Raw genomic sequence first — 16,734 nt, forward strand, 5'->3', positions numbered from 1 at the left:
TTATTGGTAGGTATTGATTTTTTTGTATTGGTCCACGCGCTACACAAATTTTGAAAGTTTAATCTGATGTCATTGGTACGTACGATTTACGCAAGACTGAGTTCATTGTAGTATTTTATGAGGTTTGCGGTATCCTGTTTGGCAATAGGTTTTCAACGTGCAAATAACTTGAAATTTGCGTGACAAATTCACATTTCAAATAGTAATATTATTACTTCAATGCAAAGTTCATTAGATTATGAAGGAAGAAATAGAAGATGGTAAGTTGCAAGAATGAATGAGGTACACTCGACAATAAGTCGTGAAGAATAAGAAAGAACAAAATATACGGTAAACTAAACGACTCTCCGCCGTTTGTACTTTAACATCCCAAATAGCACAAGATCATCCCAGTACGTCTATTTCTGAGTCTGATTAGGACCACTTGGGAACGTCTAGGTAAGTTTGGCATAATGTAACAAAATATTACGTCCTGTGCGTTACTAATAGCACAGATCTACACATACACAGATTGCTAACCTTATGCATTTTTTTGGGAAACAAATTTAGGTATACTTAAAAGCGCCCTCTATGGCGGAGCAGTATAAACATGTAACGTTTAAAACTATAATATGACGCTTATGGATTTATGCGTTAGATGTCGTTGAAACAAAATTAATTAAACAATAACAAACTGAAACAACTAGTCCGAAACAAATCACAAAATAAATTCACCGATTACAAATATCAAATGCTAAAAATAACGAGTAACGAATTCGAATTATGCACACTTTACCGCTTCAATTTTTTTGCAGCGACATCTAATGCATAAATCCATAAGCGTCATATTACAGTTTTAAACGGTACATGTTTATACTGCTCCGCAATAGAGGGTGCTTTTAAGTATACCTAAATTTGTTTCCCAAAAAATGCATAAGGTTAGCAATCTGTGTATGTGTAGATCTGTGCTAATAGGTACTCCCTGAGAATGTCTACATTACGTCTAATGCGGGGAAAGTCTATATTATTAATCGCTTCTCCCTATACCAAACATGGAGATAACCCCGTTCTTCCAATAACATTTTTATCGAAAAATCTTAATTCTTCCGCTTTGTCTCGTAGAATGTAATATAACAACATGCGTCATATGAAGTCATGTGAATATGTACATCTATTTTCCTTGTTCTTGATCTTTATATTGTTCCCTCCTTCCTTAGAACCTGTTTCGTCCCGAAACTCCAAGATATCTGGCCGAGGTACAGATGCAGCTTTAGAACACTGTTGATAACGCAAACAGATCTTGCTTCTTCTCCATGGTTACACCAAAACAGCCCTTCTGTGGTTGCCATACAACTCTTTGAACTGCTCAAAAGTCTTGTCGGTAACCTCTTGATGTCCATCGTCACTCTCCAGGATACGTTTTAGAAGTTCTCAATTAACAACGTGTCCTATAATTGCCCCACATTGGAAGAATAAGGTGCTGCCTCTTGCCAATCGGGTCGCCGTTCATTTTTCTTCCACTCAATCACCAGTTTCAAATCCGGCTTAATTTTTTGTTCACATGCTAAAACGGCTGGATGCCAAGAATCGTCCACCAACTTCGTTCTACACACCAGTGGCATCTCTACTTGTGCCTTAACTACAGTGCGTACAATTCGGCGAGCAAGGTCTTCTTGATAATGCAGCAGCATTCCGATGGCTTGTCCCTGCTCTATGTTCGATGGCAAAGTCGTATCTTCTTTTGATCCATCTTGTAATCTGGCCTTCTGGATTTCAGAAATTTAGCACCTTATCGTAAAGTTTCTTCCGCACAGGTACTTTTAGAAGTGCTCGATAGATTTTACAACGGGCAGTAACTCTCGTCGGGTAACCCAATAATTTCGTTCCGGCGTAGAACACACCTTACTAAAGTATCCAAAAACGTTCTCCTCTCCATCTTGTTTTTGGGAGAAAACATCTCCAATTGCAACGTTGCTGGCATCGGTATTCAAAATGCCCCCGTCCGCTCTAGGTACAACAATATCGGCGCACTTGCAACTCCTGAAAAGCAGCGGAATACTCTTCCGTCCAATTAAAAACGTTAGCATTTTCATTAAAGCAAGTCAGATTTAGCAATGGTGGAAAAACAGGCCACAAATCGTTAAAACGTTGCGAGTGCGTTACACGATCCAAACAGCATGACTGTAAAATGCGATAATTCCGATCCGAACGCAAATGTCGTTTTCTCCAGATCTTTTGGACCCATTTCCTCTTCGCAATAACCACTTTTTAAAGCCCTGATCACGTGGATACTCTTCGGTTCTAGATCTGTTTTTTCTATTTCTATTTCTTAAATTTTTTTTAACAATTCTTTTCGTAAACCGGATTTTTCAGGCAGGTGAAATGATTAGAAATTGGGGAAAAAGAATTAAAACCGCTGAATTTTTCCGCGAGTGAAATCCCGGGGGTTGAAAGGGGTGGAAAGCGGTGTTATGCAAATTGTGGCAAAACCATTAATTTTAGATGAAAATGTAAAAGTTATAGAGATTAAAAAAATGAGCAACTTTTGTATCTGCGTATAGCCTCCATCCAATTTCCCTAGAAAAACCGGAAAAACTGTTTTTTTTTCGTTTTTTATTTTATTATTTTTGCGAAAAAAAGTTGTAGGGGTTTGAAATTTGGAGGAAACATAGCTTGCTTTATGATAAAATAGGAGATAATTTTTTGGGCCCCTAAAGTTGAACCGTCTCCAAGATCTCACGATTTCTGAAAAAAAAACACTTCTTCTTCAAGGGAATGAAAAATCTATTTTTTTTTCATCGTACAGAGAGTACTGGCTCACAACGTATTGTAATATCTCCACCAATAACCCAAGGAACCACACAAATACAACCTCAAGAACAAAGAAGCACAATAAATACATTATATTAATTATTATAATTATTTTTTTTGTTTTGTTTTCCTCTTTCTGATAGCGTTGGCTATTGTGCCCATCAATAGCTATGTTGGTAAGTATGAATTACATACTATCTCTAGATTTTCAATGTGCGTGTGTATTTTTTTTTAATGTTTTTTTTTAATATTTTTAATTTTTTTTTTAGGATCCGACACAGACACTAATCGTTACTTGATTTTAATCCGTGCGATTAGTTAACCAGGCTAGACCTGAGTTCTCACAAGAAACACCGACCATAATAATAATAATAATTTTTTTTAACAATTGAAATGATGGCAGTTTGTAATTTCAATAAAGTTTATATTATACCAATTGTGATGTCTGCTACTGGTATAGTATCGTGCAATTTTAAAAAACATCTACTACAATTAAATTTAAACCCAAAATTATTTACGTTAACACCAAGATCTGTCTTACTACAAACATGTCCCATTGTACGGAAATTTTTCAATTTAAATTACAATCTAAAGTATATTTGATATGTAAATTTGATTATTCCTTTTTACCGAGTTAATGATAATAATTTAACAAAAAACAAAGTTTATATAAATATCTCAAAAACAAAAAATAAATTATGGTTGGTTATTACCCCCATAATTTATATAGTTATACCAATGTAATTGTGGAATAATAAATAATAATAATAATAATAATAATCTTTATTGTTGTTAAGACAAAAAAAGTTTTGTTTACAAACATCAATTTTGGAAAAGATAAAAAATAAGGAACAAATAATCAAAAATAAAAAGTATTATGCCAATAGAAAAATTTTAAGAAAAGCAGCAAAAACTGGGGGAACAGTTTTAAGATATACACCTGTTGATATAGTAGATAAATGCTCGTACCTTTTTTTTTGCAGCTAAATTAACGTATTGGATCCGCGCTAATAAAAAGTTTTTGAAATCTGTCCTCTCTCCCCTATAATGTTGCTAAAATATTTTCTTTTGTTTCCTAGTGCCCAACTGGCTTAATTAAAACATCTTTGTTATTTCTTTTTTCTGCATTTTTACGGCAATAAAAGCAATTCGCCCCCTTGAAAAAGTGGTGGTTTTTTTCAGAAATCGTGAGATCTCGGAAATGGTTCAACTTTACGGGCTCAAAAAAATTGTCCCCTTTTTTATCATAAAACAAGCTTTTTTTCCCAAAAATAAGAATAAAAATCGAAAAAAAAGGATTTTCCGGTTTTTCTAGGAAAATTGGAGGTTATGTGTAAATAGTGCAAAGACAAATGTTGTTCATTTTTTATTCTCTATAACTTTTATATTGAACATTTTCGCCCAAAATTAATAGTTTTGCCACAAATTGCAAAATACTAGTTTCCACCTCTTTCAACCCCCGTGATTTTACCTGCGGAAAAATTCAGCTATTTTAATTACTTTTAGTCTGCCACTGCATTGAAAATACTTCGCCGAAAAAAGTACCTCATTGCGAAAGAGCAGTTTAGACTGCCCAAAATCTGCCTTTGACATAAATTCTGACGACAGACTGTATTTCGCATTCCGTGTGAAAACGGCCTTACAGTCTGATACATACTACAACTTCTTATAGAAGGATGGTCAGGTTATTCCGAACTTGGATCTGCTGTGCAATTCATATTGCCGGTCCGAAAGGTACTCAAAGGTCTCCATGAAAGGAATTAATTTCTACCAACCATAGTCCTCGAAATATTGTCGAAGGAGGGTACTCACAACGGGCGATTTGGACGTCTGGAAGAAATCTATTGGTCATGTTAAAACTTTAAGAGCGAATATCTCAAAAACGGTTTGTCGGAGGAAAGCACTTACAAAGGCAAAATGAATCGTTTGGACATCTATTGGTCAAGTGGAAATGAATATCTTCCAAACGAAATGTCAAAAGAGGAGACTCATAAAGGACAAGTGGAACGTCAGGATCTACTGGCAATGTTAAAACTTTCAATGCAAATATCTGCAGAACGGAGTGTCGGAGGGTACTCTCAAAGGGCGGAAAGATCGTCTAAACGAGACACATGTACCAGTACAAGATCTCATATAAGTTCAAGCTTCGCTCATCTGTTTACCGAGTGAAATAAAATTTTTAACAATCAATAAGTAAACCAAGCACATTGCAAATAGGTTGCCTAAAAAAATTAAGTCAAGACTAACCTTAATTAAAATTAATCTAATTAATATTTCTGCCTGCTTCTATTTCATGGAGAGAGCGCATGCGCGCTACGCTCTTTTTAACGGAACTTTTTATTATACCATGAACGGAACCCTAAAGCCCTAAACTAAATGCAATACCTGTTATACTTATATTTGTATTGTTTATTAAGGCCCGGTGCAAATGATCCGCAAAGTAATCGGTGCATATGCGATGGGATGCCGCGTTGCCCCACTACTTCCAACATCTTACTGATTAACTAATATCAAACAATCTCGACGAGGGTATCTGATAGATTTTTTTGCCTTTATTTTTGAGTGGGCAGGGTTTCCAAGGCCGCTCTACCAACCCAACCCACTATACATTTACAAATATCCATGCCCGAACCCGGATTCGAACCAGGGACCTTTAGCACCACAGTCTGGCTTTAACTGCACTGCGCCACACGGGCCGGCGTGAGGCGTCCTTGTGCATTACCCCATTATTCCTAACGTCCTTCTGACTATCTGGTAGAAAACAATCTCAATATACCAAAAAAGATAGATACAGTAAGTTGAGTGAGTTCATGAAATTGTTTATTTTTATCTTAGCTAACTTTATTCGGCCGGAGGGCATAAAACAGGACTATTCTCTGGTACGTGTTGGGGCAACCGAAGTCGCACTAAAAACCCACTGCGTAGCTATGAACGTCAAGATGTCCAGAGGTGTTGCACTAGAGTTCAAATTTCGTTTTTGTCGTTTAAGAGAAATGTACCCGAGATTGGCAAGGCCTAGTGTAGCGAATTTTCTAGAACGATATCAAGGCGTCATTAAGTCTGCATTTTTTTGCTATATAAGAAAATTGAATTGCGTTTAGTCTCAGTCTAAGGTTCGATGTCGAAGTAATAAATATTGAAATTCGCGCTCATGTTATTAATTAAGTGTTATAAAAGTGAGTGATTGATAAATATTGGATTGTTATAAATCAATCTATTTAAGGACCGTTATAAATATAGCTTATTGTAACACCGTTAGTTCCTGTCAACATTAATTATGAATTTTATATAAATAAATCATGCAATTAAATTTACGTTAGTGTATTTACCTATTACCATAGACCAATATGCTATTACCATTATGATATTCTAGCCAGGGGGCAATCGCCACCTGCGCTTATGGGCCACTCCGCCTCTGTTGCGGCGCGTAAACTCCAAGCTTATCTTCACAAAATACGGAATTGAGTGTAAAAAAATGTATATTTGCAAAATTGTAAAAGTGGTTTGAATAACAAAGATGCAATTTATTTATTTTACAAGTTCTATCTTTATGTACAGTATTGCTTAGTACCTTGAGGGGCATTGCATTTTGTATAATCGTTCGTAGATCCGGTGTTCTTGTGAAGTTGGCCGTGGTCTTTCCGAACAGGATTTTCAAGAAATAGTGAAGCATAATCAATAAGTTTTGGTATAGTGACCGAGGTGCATTGCAGTTTGAAGAAAGTACAGATTTATTCAAAATTCGTCTGGTGTTCTCGTGAATATATCCCTGATTTCCCAAAAAATGGCAGAACTAAATCCATCGACTCGCCCACTTCTCGTGCCCAACTTCACGGGAGCGGTTTACACCGGACATTGTGCCAGTACATCAATCTAGTAAGATGATTGACGTAAAGCAACTGCATTTGTGAAGGTTAATTGGGACAAAATATTTGTAATCCTTTCATATTTATATTGGTTATAAAAATAACGCAAACAGAAACCGTTTTCGAAACCCCGTCGATCAATAAACATCACTTAAGTCGCGAATTACTAATATAAACGCACATCAAACTAACAAATTAAATTTACTTACTCAATAATAATGTTTATAGCAACGATAAATTTTTATTTGAAGAAATCAAAGTGAAAGACCGTAAATCACGTGTTTTTACAGACGAAGAGCAAATATAATAATGGGTATACAGGGTCATACTTCAATTTTGACGTTTAACGGTTATAGAGGCTTTAAATTTAATATGGACATAAAATGTTTGATTATTTCGATTCCAATCAAAGTAGCTTGTCAGATAAACGAGAAATTCGAGCAACTGATAGGAAGCGTAGACGAGTAAATAATGAAGATACGAATTTTTTTTTACGCAGTGTATATAGATAAGCTTCCCAGGAACTTTCCAAACAAATGAGTAATGTAAAGTAAATATGATAAAATGCAAGAGAGTGGGGCTCACCGAGCGCGCGCATTTCAAGTATGCGGTTTTTGTGTTATTCTCCCGCTCGTCGGTTATTTCCTATGATTTGCTGTTGAGCGTAAGTTTGCTTCCGTGATGTAACGAAATTTGAAAATTAAAGTGCGCGTCGTTTGATCAGTGAATTTATACTCAAAATTTTGTGTTGAAATTGGACTACTCTTCAGTTGTAACAGTGCATTTTCCGCACGGATTTTTGTGTTAAAAATTGGATAATCTTCTACGAGTAAGTAAACTTTGATTATTGGGTCCGACCATGGTAATACTTACATGGGTCCGACTTATCCATATTTTATACGTGTATTATTGGCGAAAATGATGAAATGATACAAAACCCAAAACCGTATTGCCCGAATGTTGTAGAAAATTGTACTTGCCTACATTGTTTTTCGTTTGTTGTATAGGGTGATTCATATAGTTGCGTTCTCAGAATTTGAATTGAAAACATAAAAAACAACCAACGCTTTTTTATGTTTTAGCAAAAAATAGTTTCAGTAATAAATCCTTAAACAGTAACAGCTCAGAGGTTGAATCAACCCCTTGGCGTTTGCATGTTTTCCCACGTCGATGGGAAGTGATAAGAATCCATTTCCGTCTACCATTTTTCCATACAGCCTACATACAACAATAGCTTAAACGGGCAGGAGGGGGGGGGGTTAAAGAATACACCTCCAAAGAGACCAAAAAGGGGATTAGAAATTTTGTTTTGGTCTCGGTTTTGGTTTATTCTTGGACCTATTTCAGTTGCAAATGTAGTATTCGAAGTAGCTACATGCGGAAATGGATCTGAATGCAAGCCTCTTTCGAAATCGGATCTCAACTCTGATACTCCAATTACAATGACAGCTTTCCAACAAATTCATGTGGAATTCTCAAATCGGATATTCGCAAACCAAACCATATTTAATACAACCATAGTGTAAAGCGAGGTGTAAAGATTCTATTCTTTACACAATTACGCTATGCTATGGCAATTCTAAAGATTTATGGGTTTCAAAAACCGAGCAGATTAAATTCCAATGTTATATAGGTAGATTCAAAAAGCTGAATTTGAAAATTGTAAGTTTGGCTTTTAAATTAAAGGCCTGGTATAAAAGCATTTTCAGTAGTAAGCCTACTGAAAATGGGTCAAATCCAATGACCCCGTAGGGTCACACCGAGGTGCTCTGTCGCTTTTTAGCGCATTTTTGCAAAAAATTTTTTTTGTAAAAAGTAGCTTTTAATCTCACTTTGGCTGGCTGGCTGGCTGGCTGGCAGTAAATGCGCGCCCGTAGAAAAACGCTTGTAAAAAGACAAGGAGTGTACATGTAACTATCGGGGCCGTGTAATTAAGAACGTTAGGGATGGGGCTACAAGATTTGGAGTCGACGACATCTGGACGCCATCCCCGAGCGTATTATACTAACCTGGAGATTTTTCAGTTTTTATCTATCTTCTTCTACAGTTTTTCTCCGATTGTTTTCAAATTGGTGTCGTCGGGAAGATCTTGTCAACGCGCACAACTCCTGCGTCGCGGAATTTTGTTTTTTTTTCCTAGGGCGACATAAACCACCTTTTGCGCGGCGCGCTTCGAGGGGTAGACGACTTTGGGCGCCCAAAAGTTTCTTACAGCGCGAATCGCGGTCTCTCTTTCTCGTGTCACTAATAGAAGGTCGAGCTATGTGAAGTACCCAAAAGTTGAATACGATTTTATGCCGGGATTTTAGCGAAATCTACCAAAATGTGAATTACGAATGAACGGGACGTCGGAACTGTGTATCGACAAAGGGAATGTGGTAACCCCCGACGAGATCTTACTGATGGTGGAGTCGAAACTTCACATCCGAATTGTTGCGGGTGATCAGAAGTGGGTGTCGACAAAGGGAATATGGTAACCCCCAAAGGATTTTAATGATGGTGGAGTCAAAACTTCAAACGCGAATTGCGAGTGCACGGTAAGTGAGAAAATGGTACCGACAAAGTGAACGTGGTAGCTTTCGGCAAGATCTTATTGATGGTGGAGTCAATATTGGCTAATAAAACACTGATCTGCCACACAAAAATGCGCTGAAGTCCCTTCGATCTCACACGAGGACTTTGATCATTTTTTAGATCCGCTTCAGCCTAGGGGTTTATTTTCAACTTACTGCGTGCGAAATTACACTCAAAATTGCATATGCATTGCTGATTTTCATTATTGTTTTAAATATTGTCAGAAAGAGGTATGTAACAAAATTGAGTGGTAGAGGGGACCAAACATTTTTCCAAATAAACTTAAGGTCAAAGATTTTGTTTGAGAGTTTCGCCCCAAAACTCGCATTTAAAACTGGGCATTTAAAAATTATGCTACACGCAGCATTTTTACAATTCAACAATAATCTACTGTGAATAGAGTAAATAGACAATTAGTAACACAAATCTATACCGTGGACATACATTGCATGTCCTTATTTGGATAATTTGAACATCCACTGTACGTCCACATTACGTATCTGGTCTCCTAGTCTTCCAATGGGCATCCAGTGGATTATACATTTGAAACAAGAATGAAGTATTACTGAACATCCATAAGTCACATCCAGTCGCTGTACAAGGTACCATCCGTAATGCACCACTTAGGGTTGCGAATTATAGATATGAACGTCCGATGTACGTTCAACGGACAAAAGCTAACGTTTCCTGGGACCAAAAAAATTATACGCTATACACTTAGATTTAAAAGGAACATCTACTATTAAATACATGTACAAAAAGGCACAATACATAATGTAAAGAAAATACATATAGTATACAAAATACACAAAAATTAATTTTTGTCTTTTCTTTCTTTTCACTTCTTGATCATTTGGCGATCGCTTTTACACAATCCAAGCCGACTTTAGAAGGGAATGAATGAGATTTGAGATACATTATAATTTCATACCTATAATGGACGGCCAATGAATGTGTGCAAGAACTACACGCCGTTATTATGTACGGCAGCGGTTATGCAATGTATGCTCATTTTATCTACATATCATGGACCAAATTCGGATGTCGACCCTTCACTTCAGTCCTCGCTTCAGCCCTTCGCATTCTCATGGTAATATTTAAAATAAAGTGGTGTCAGAAAAGTTGGAGAAATCAGAAAACGAAATTATGTAGTGGGGATCTCGGTGGGGATCTAATTGAAAAGAGAGTTGAAGATTAATTATTTATTTATTCATTTTTGAGCGGGCGGGGTTTCAGCCAAGGCTGCTCTACCAACCCAACCCATTATACATTTACAAATATCCATGCCCGAACCCGGATTCGAACCAGGGACCCTTAGCACCACAGTCCAGCTTCAACTGAACTGCGCCATTGAATAATAAATCTGAATCTTTATTCAATGGTAGTACCCAACTTCACCGCAATAAGTCAACACGAGAGTCAACAATATGGGGGATATATGTTTCATCATAACTCCAACTCGGCCCTATTAAGTCATAATTTAAAACTATTGTACCATCCGCACGTTAGCAAGGAGGTATTGCATTGGAGTAAAAATAACCCACTTTTTTTTGCGGAAATACACGATTTGAAGCACCAGGCGTCCGAATAAAACAAAATCTCGATGATGTCAGTTTGTCGGTCCGTCTGTACTATTATTTCTGACCGATTGGAACCAAATTTGGTACACATATTCTTAATACATAAAAGGAAGAGCTGAAAAGCTTTTATTTATTTATTATTGTCCCTCTCTTGTTCTGGGCCCTCAACAGGCTTGCGCCCAATTACATAGTGACCCGCATAATGCTTTTTAGAGGTGCCTCTGCAGAAGGTCTTAAGTTGTTCTACACTACTCTACTTTTGGGCAGGTTTGGGGGTAGCACCTGTGCTAGACATAGCATTTTTTCCCCTAATTTGGTCTAAAGTCTCTAAAAAGCATTATGCGGGTCACTCTGTAATTGGGCGCAAGCCTGTGTCGAGGGCGCAGAACAAGAGAGGGATAATAAATAAATAAATGAGAACTACTTTTGGTCAGCAACGGAAAATTTGCAAACCCAAAATTGTGCCAACAGAGCCGATTTTTTCCCGTGGAGGTGGATAGCTTCATTTCAATACAGCTACCTGTACACAGTAAACCGCAAATTAAAAACATTTGTTCCTCGATTTGTTCCGTGCGAGTTTTCATATTTAATTTTGACTTGGGGGAGGGGAGTGGGGAGGAACAAAGTGATACTTCAAAACGATCTCGGCACCCAACTCAACTACCTACCTACAATAAACCAAAAATTTTACTTTTTCAAACGAAAGCGTCTCGTCAAGAACCACCATATTCAGGGACACATTAAAATATGCCATCAAAATCCGTCCATCCGTTTAGGAGTTCAGTCACAAACACACGTGCAAAAGAATTTTATATACCGTATGTCCAAGGTTGCACGCACCATAGGCAAACACAGATAATGTATTTTTTCGCAAAGGATCCACGCGGCCTTTGATATGTATTTGAAGCGAGATTTGAAATTAGCGTTCAACGTACATTATTGCGCTTGTCGGCTTGCCTGATGATAGAAAGCTAGAAAGAGATTGGAGTAGTACGTTGAACGCTAATTCAAAGTCCTCGTGGATCCTTCGCGAAAAAATACGTTACCGTTTCCCTATGGTGCGTTCCACCTATGACACTGTATAAAGATTAGCCAGTGTTTACGAGGTTATGCTTTGGAGAAATTTTCGAATTTTTTTTTCAAAACTGCTGTGTTGTTACTTGAGTACGAGTTTGAGTATGAGTAGTGCTCATCTTTAGGACAAGTTTATTCCAGTAATTTCCGGGTTTTTTTTTTTGTTCATTTGGATACGAGGTTAATTAATTAATATGATTATGTTACACGTGCAGCATCTAGTGGATGCGACCCGAAGCTTCCAAGACGTTTGAAAGCCTCTTGTTTCAGAGATATCGCCAGGTATTTCCCAGAATTTTCGTCGCGATATATACCGGGTGGGGCAATAAAGGCAATAAATACGTGTTTTGGGATTAAGCAACATTATAAAGCCATATATTACAACAAATCTTAAGAGCATAAATGAAAATTTGGATACAAGCTGAATATGGGGATTACTCGGTGATTTATGATTTATTATCCACGTCTGGTAAATTTTGTATGCAAAATCGTGTCAATTTTCAGGGGTAGATAGAAATAATTATTGGTTTCTTTAAACATATTTTTATTTGGATTTTCAACTGTGGCCCGCGCATGTGAAAAATTTTATTGTGGCCCCTTGGAAAAAAAGTTTGCCCATGCCCGATATAAGGGAGGCCGGGACATTTCGCCGAATGCCCACAACGCCGACACGATTTTTTGAAGGTCCATATCGCCGACTAGGGACACTACGCCGACCGTGCCCACATCGTCGACAAGTGTGCAAGGGACACAACGCCGACCATGCCCACTTCGCCGACGGACACTACGCCGACCGTGCCCACATCGCCGACAAGTGAACAAGGGACACTAAGCCGAACGTGACCATAACGTCGACTCATACAACACTTCTTAATCAAGCTGGACGGTGTGCAACACCAAGTAGCTTTTGACGTTAGGTTATTGTAGGTTCAGAATATTTTTTTTAACTTTTTTCGAACTACAGACTCATACGAAAATTCTTAATCAACTGGACGGAGTGTGAACATGTTTTTTAAACTTTTTAAAATGCAAACTCATACACTGGACAGAGTATGAGGGGCCTGGATTTTCGAACAGTCGGCGTTGTGGTCACGTTCGGCTTAGTGTCCCTTGCACACGTTTCGGCAATGTGGGCACGATCGGCGTAGTGTCCGTCGGCGTAGTGTCCCTAGTCGGCGATATGGACCTTCAAAAAATCGTGTCGGCGTTGTGGGCATTCGGCGAAGTGTCCTAGACCCATATAAGGTATGGAACTTCAAGTTTGTGAGAAAGGACAAATAAAACAGCAAACCGCAAGTTTGCAACATTTTTATATTGAAAGGCACTGAAAAACCACGTGAAAACGAAATTGAATAAAGTACGTACGCAATTAATTTCTTGTTGACGTTGTTGGGCAACTATCAATTATCGGTGTACCGACTTTTTTTGCCACGTTAGCCATTCAAAGGGAGAACAGCACTTTTTCCTTACTTCACAGGCAGCACTTTTTTTGTTATTGTATGTGACATGGATTAGAATTGCGCTCTATTTTCAAATGAATTGCGTGACAAAATTATATAACTATTGTTTTTAAATATTTCAGCGCTTGCAAACCATGTTTTGGTACTGAACATTTATCATGCAAGAAATTTTTACACTACAAGCACTTTTACGACTTGGTTTTTTTGATTACGTAACTTGCATACGTTCCATTTCGCAATTATCGCGATTTTTCCAACTCGAATGTGACCACAACTAGAAATTTTAATTTAATTACAAATGTTGTTAATTAAGCGCTTACGAGGGCTAATGGATTAATTAAAAATTTGAAAGCTTAAACGGGAAAGGCGCACCGGATTTGCAATTACGTTCAATTGCAATTTACATCGTAATAAATTTCTTGCAGAATTTCTGCCCTGAGCTGACCCTTTCGCTAATATAGTAGTAAAGGACGACTCGATGCAAACCAAACATTGTCGCTTAACATTGGGGCAAATTAACCTTGAAGGTGAAGCTCTTTCTTTCTAAAATACCCTAAAATTGTATGGCTCATTTTCAAAATTCCACGGTTTTGTTCATTCGTTTCGAAAGAATGTTAAAATAGATTTATAAAAAAAGTAGTTTGCAATTTGAAAGAGTGCTAAATCATGATGTTCTCACATTATGAAAAGGTCAGAAAAATTGAGAACCAAATTTTTAAAACTGTTTTATTTGAAGATCCACAATTGTTAATACCTATGTTCGGAATCCACCTTCTTTAAAAACTTCAGTTGGTATAACACTTTTTGTCGTTCCAAAACTTAAGATCTAAAAATTTTGCTTTCATAATAAGAATAACAATGGCCATGCTCTAAGTGATCTTTGAAAGTAAATTAGCCACAACAACAAAATTTCGAAGGGAATAAGAAAACGAAGTTTTGCTGTATGGGTGCTAATTTAACGTCAAATGAGCGTCAAATGAGTATCTGCGTGATTTGAGACTCGGACTTGAGCCTCGAATTTTGTGAACCTGGCCAAAATTAATCCTTCATGGAAATCTTGAATTTTTAACTTTTGCTTTATTGTGGTGGAGTTGGGTTCTGTTGCTGTAGTAGTTTTATACGCCGATACCAAAATTAGATACCTTGTATATCGCCTTGTATGGAACACATATTTTACTGTTCTGTAATCATATATGGATCGGGAATGTATAGTATTTGTTTAAGTATTGCGTAGATTGGCCGTTGTTCGGTTTGTTAGCAAGATAACATGAACAAAATATTATATGCTAATCCTAGCAATTATTTGTAGGCGTATTCATCGCGTGTGCCCGCATCCAAGGGTATAACGAACTCATCGTAGTAGTTGCACTGGGTACTTCAGAAGTAGGCAATGAGAAAGTGTTTATTATTTTTCTGTATCTGTTCAAATACCAAACAAAATCGACAAACTTCGGTTTGTCCAGCATATCCTTTGAAGAAATTGGAAAAGTCCGGTCTTCTTTACAGTATAATAATAATTGCGCAACTTTTTTCTAATTGGACCATCGTCGTATATCTTCTATGGTTTGATTGAGAGATTCCCATGATAGACATCCTTATCTTGGAGTGTAAATAAAAAAATGCAAAATACTGACGTTAAGATATACAGGGTGTTGCATTTTTTGGGTCGGATCTACACTACACTACACATGAGCACAATTTCTAAAAAAATGGAGATATACAATTGGCACATGTTAGACCCGGTTCACATGAGCTGCAAAGTAATCGGGAGGCCGATATTGTTCTATCAAGATAGGCAACAATACGTTGGGAGCAATGAGGCAGGTCATGAACACAATGGCCCGTATGAATAAAAGTAAGCAAATGCTTATACTTGCAAAATTCAAAGTAAATACTCGTAACTGCCCCTTCTTACTGGTCTGTTTAGCATGGTTTAGCAGCGCTGCACTGCATCCTGTCCTGCTGCTCAGCAGCGCTGCTAAGTCACCCAGTGTGAAGGAGCACTTACGAGTATTTACTTTGAATTTTGCAAGTATAAGCATTTACTTCCTTTTATTCATATGGGACATTGTCTTAGCGAATAAACGTTAACGGTAAAACACACGGCTCTGTCACTAACACTGTCGCACTGCCCTCAAAGCTCGTTTGAAGTGTTAACCCGAGTGCATAAACTGTAAGGATTTTTGAATTTGTATTTCTGAAAAGTTCCAAACTTCAAGCTCGACTTCAAGGCTCGCTTCAAGGAAACCTGGATTGTAGTCTAATCATTATATCACCGATCAAGATATTTATAAATAACTTCCAGCGGCCGATTACAATAATATCTTAGTTTATTTATAATCTTATCGTAACATTTTCCTCCGTGTTTTTATATAAACACGGCGCGAAACGAAGGTATGAGTCTAGAGAAGGTATCAGTGGTGAGTGGTGTGATAGCTGGAAATCCTCGTGGAAATCTAAGCAGAAAACGAGGCAGAAACCGTATTTTTTTTGCGACTAGTGACTACCCAAAACCGCTGTTTTTCTGTCCTCTATCAAGGTAAACTGCGCGATTTAATCAAATACTTGCAAATTTTGATTTTATTGGAGTAGCAATTGGGTGCCAAATCATTCTCTGGTAATTGTTTCGTTTCGTTTCATTCTTACAAAAGTGGTGACCATTTGGCCATTTTTATTTTTTCTGTTGACCCCAATAATGATTTCTACTATAAGGCAGCGCACCCTGAAGCGAGGTTGGTATGATAACTCGTATATGAGCTGTACTTTTATGAAAACTCGGGTTCTAAATGCCAAACAAATTTTGTAACAAGTTTTTCTGAATGACATTTTTCAATTTTCTGATTTTTTCGATTTATAGCGCATTTTTTAAGAGTTTTCCCCGTCCGGACCCATCGGTTTTCCCTATTTATTTCAATTTTTTCTTATCAAACATACCGATAACTATACAGTGTGATTGATTTTGCGTGTCCGTGTCTTTTATTATTGGAGATAGTGTAGTATAAAAGAGTTATTAGAAAACCAATTTTTTTTTCTACAATGTCAAAAAAACCTGTCATTTTCTGACGAATTTCGAAACACGAAGTATGTACTAGATTTTTAAACGGTTAAATAAGTAAGGTTGCTCTTGACAACGTGCGCGAAACCGTCAACAATGAAAAAAAGTATTTCGCACACATGACATAATTGAACTTAAACAGCAAATTTGATTAACAATCGATTCAGTTGTAGAAAAAAGATTGTATATAACGCTAGCGCGAAGTTATTTCGCGCATTTCATTGATATTTTAACTCGGCTTCGCCTCGTCAAAATACCTTCAGTCTCAATGCGCGAAATTGAACTTCGCGCTCTTGTTATATAAATAAGAATAACATACTATTAATACAACGGTT

The 16,734-nt window shown here is 37.2% G+C and overlaps 1 protein-coding gene across 1 annotated transcript in view; it reads left to right on the forward strand.

Moving 5' to 3' along the window:
• Positions 1-7,236: 7,236 nt before the first annotated feature.
• LOC116176030 overlaps positions 7,237-16,734 on the forward strand; it is a 37,935-nt gene continuing 28,437 nt past the window's right edge. The window contains exon 1 of the mRNA XM_031494465.1: positions 7,237-7,485. The gene's annotated coding sequence lies outside the window, so the exon portion shown is untranslated. The remainder of the gene's footprint in view (positions 7,486-16,734) is intronic.

This window comes from Photinus pyralis, unplaced genomic scaffold, assembly GCF_008802855.1.
Source record: "Photinus pyralis isolate 1611_PpyrPB1 unplaced genomic scaffold, Ppyr1.3 Ppyr1.4_LG7, whole genome shotgun sequence".
NCBI classification, from domain to species: Eukaryota; Metazoa; Arthropoda; class Insecta; order Coleoptera; family Lampyridae; genus Photinus; species Photinus pyralis.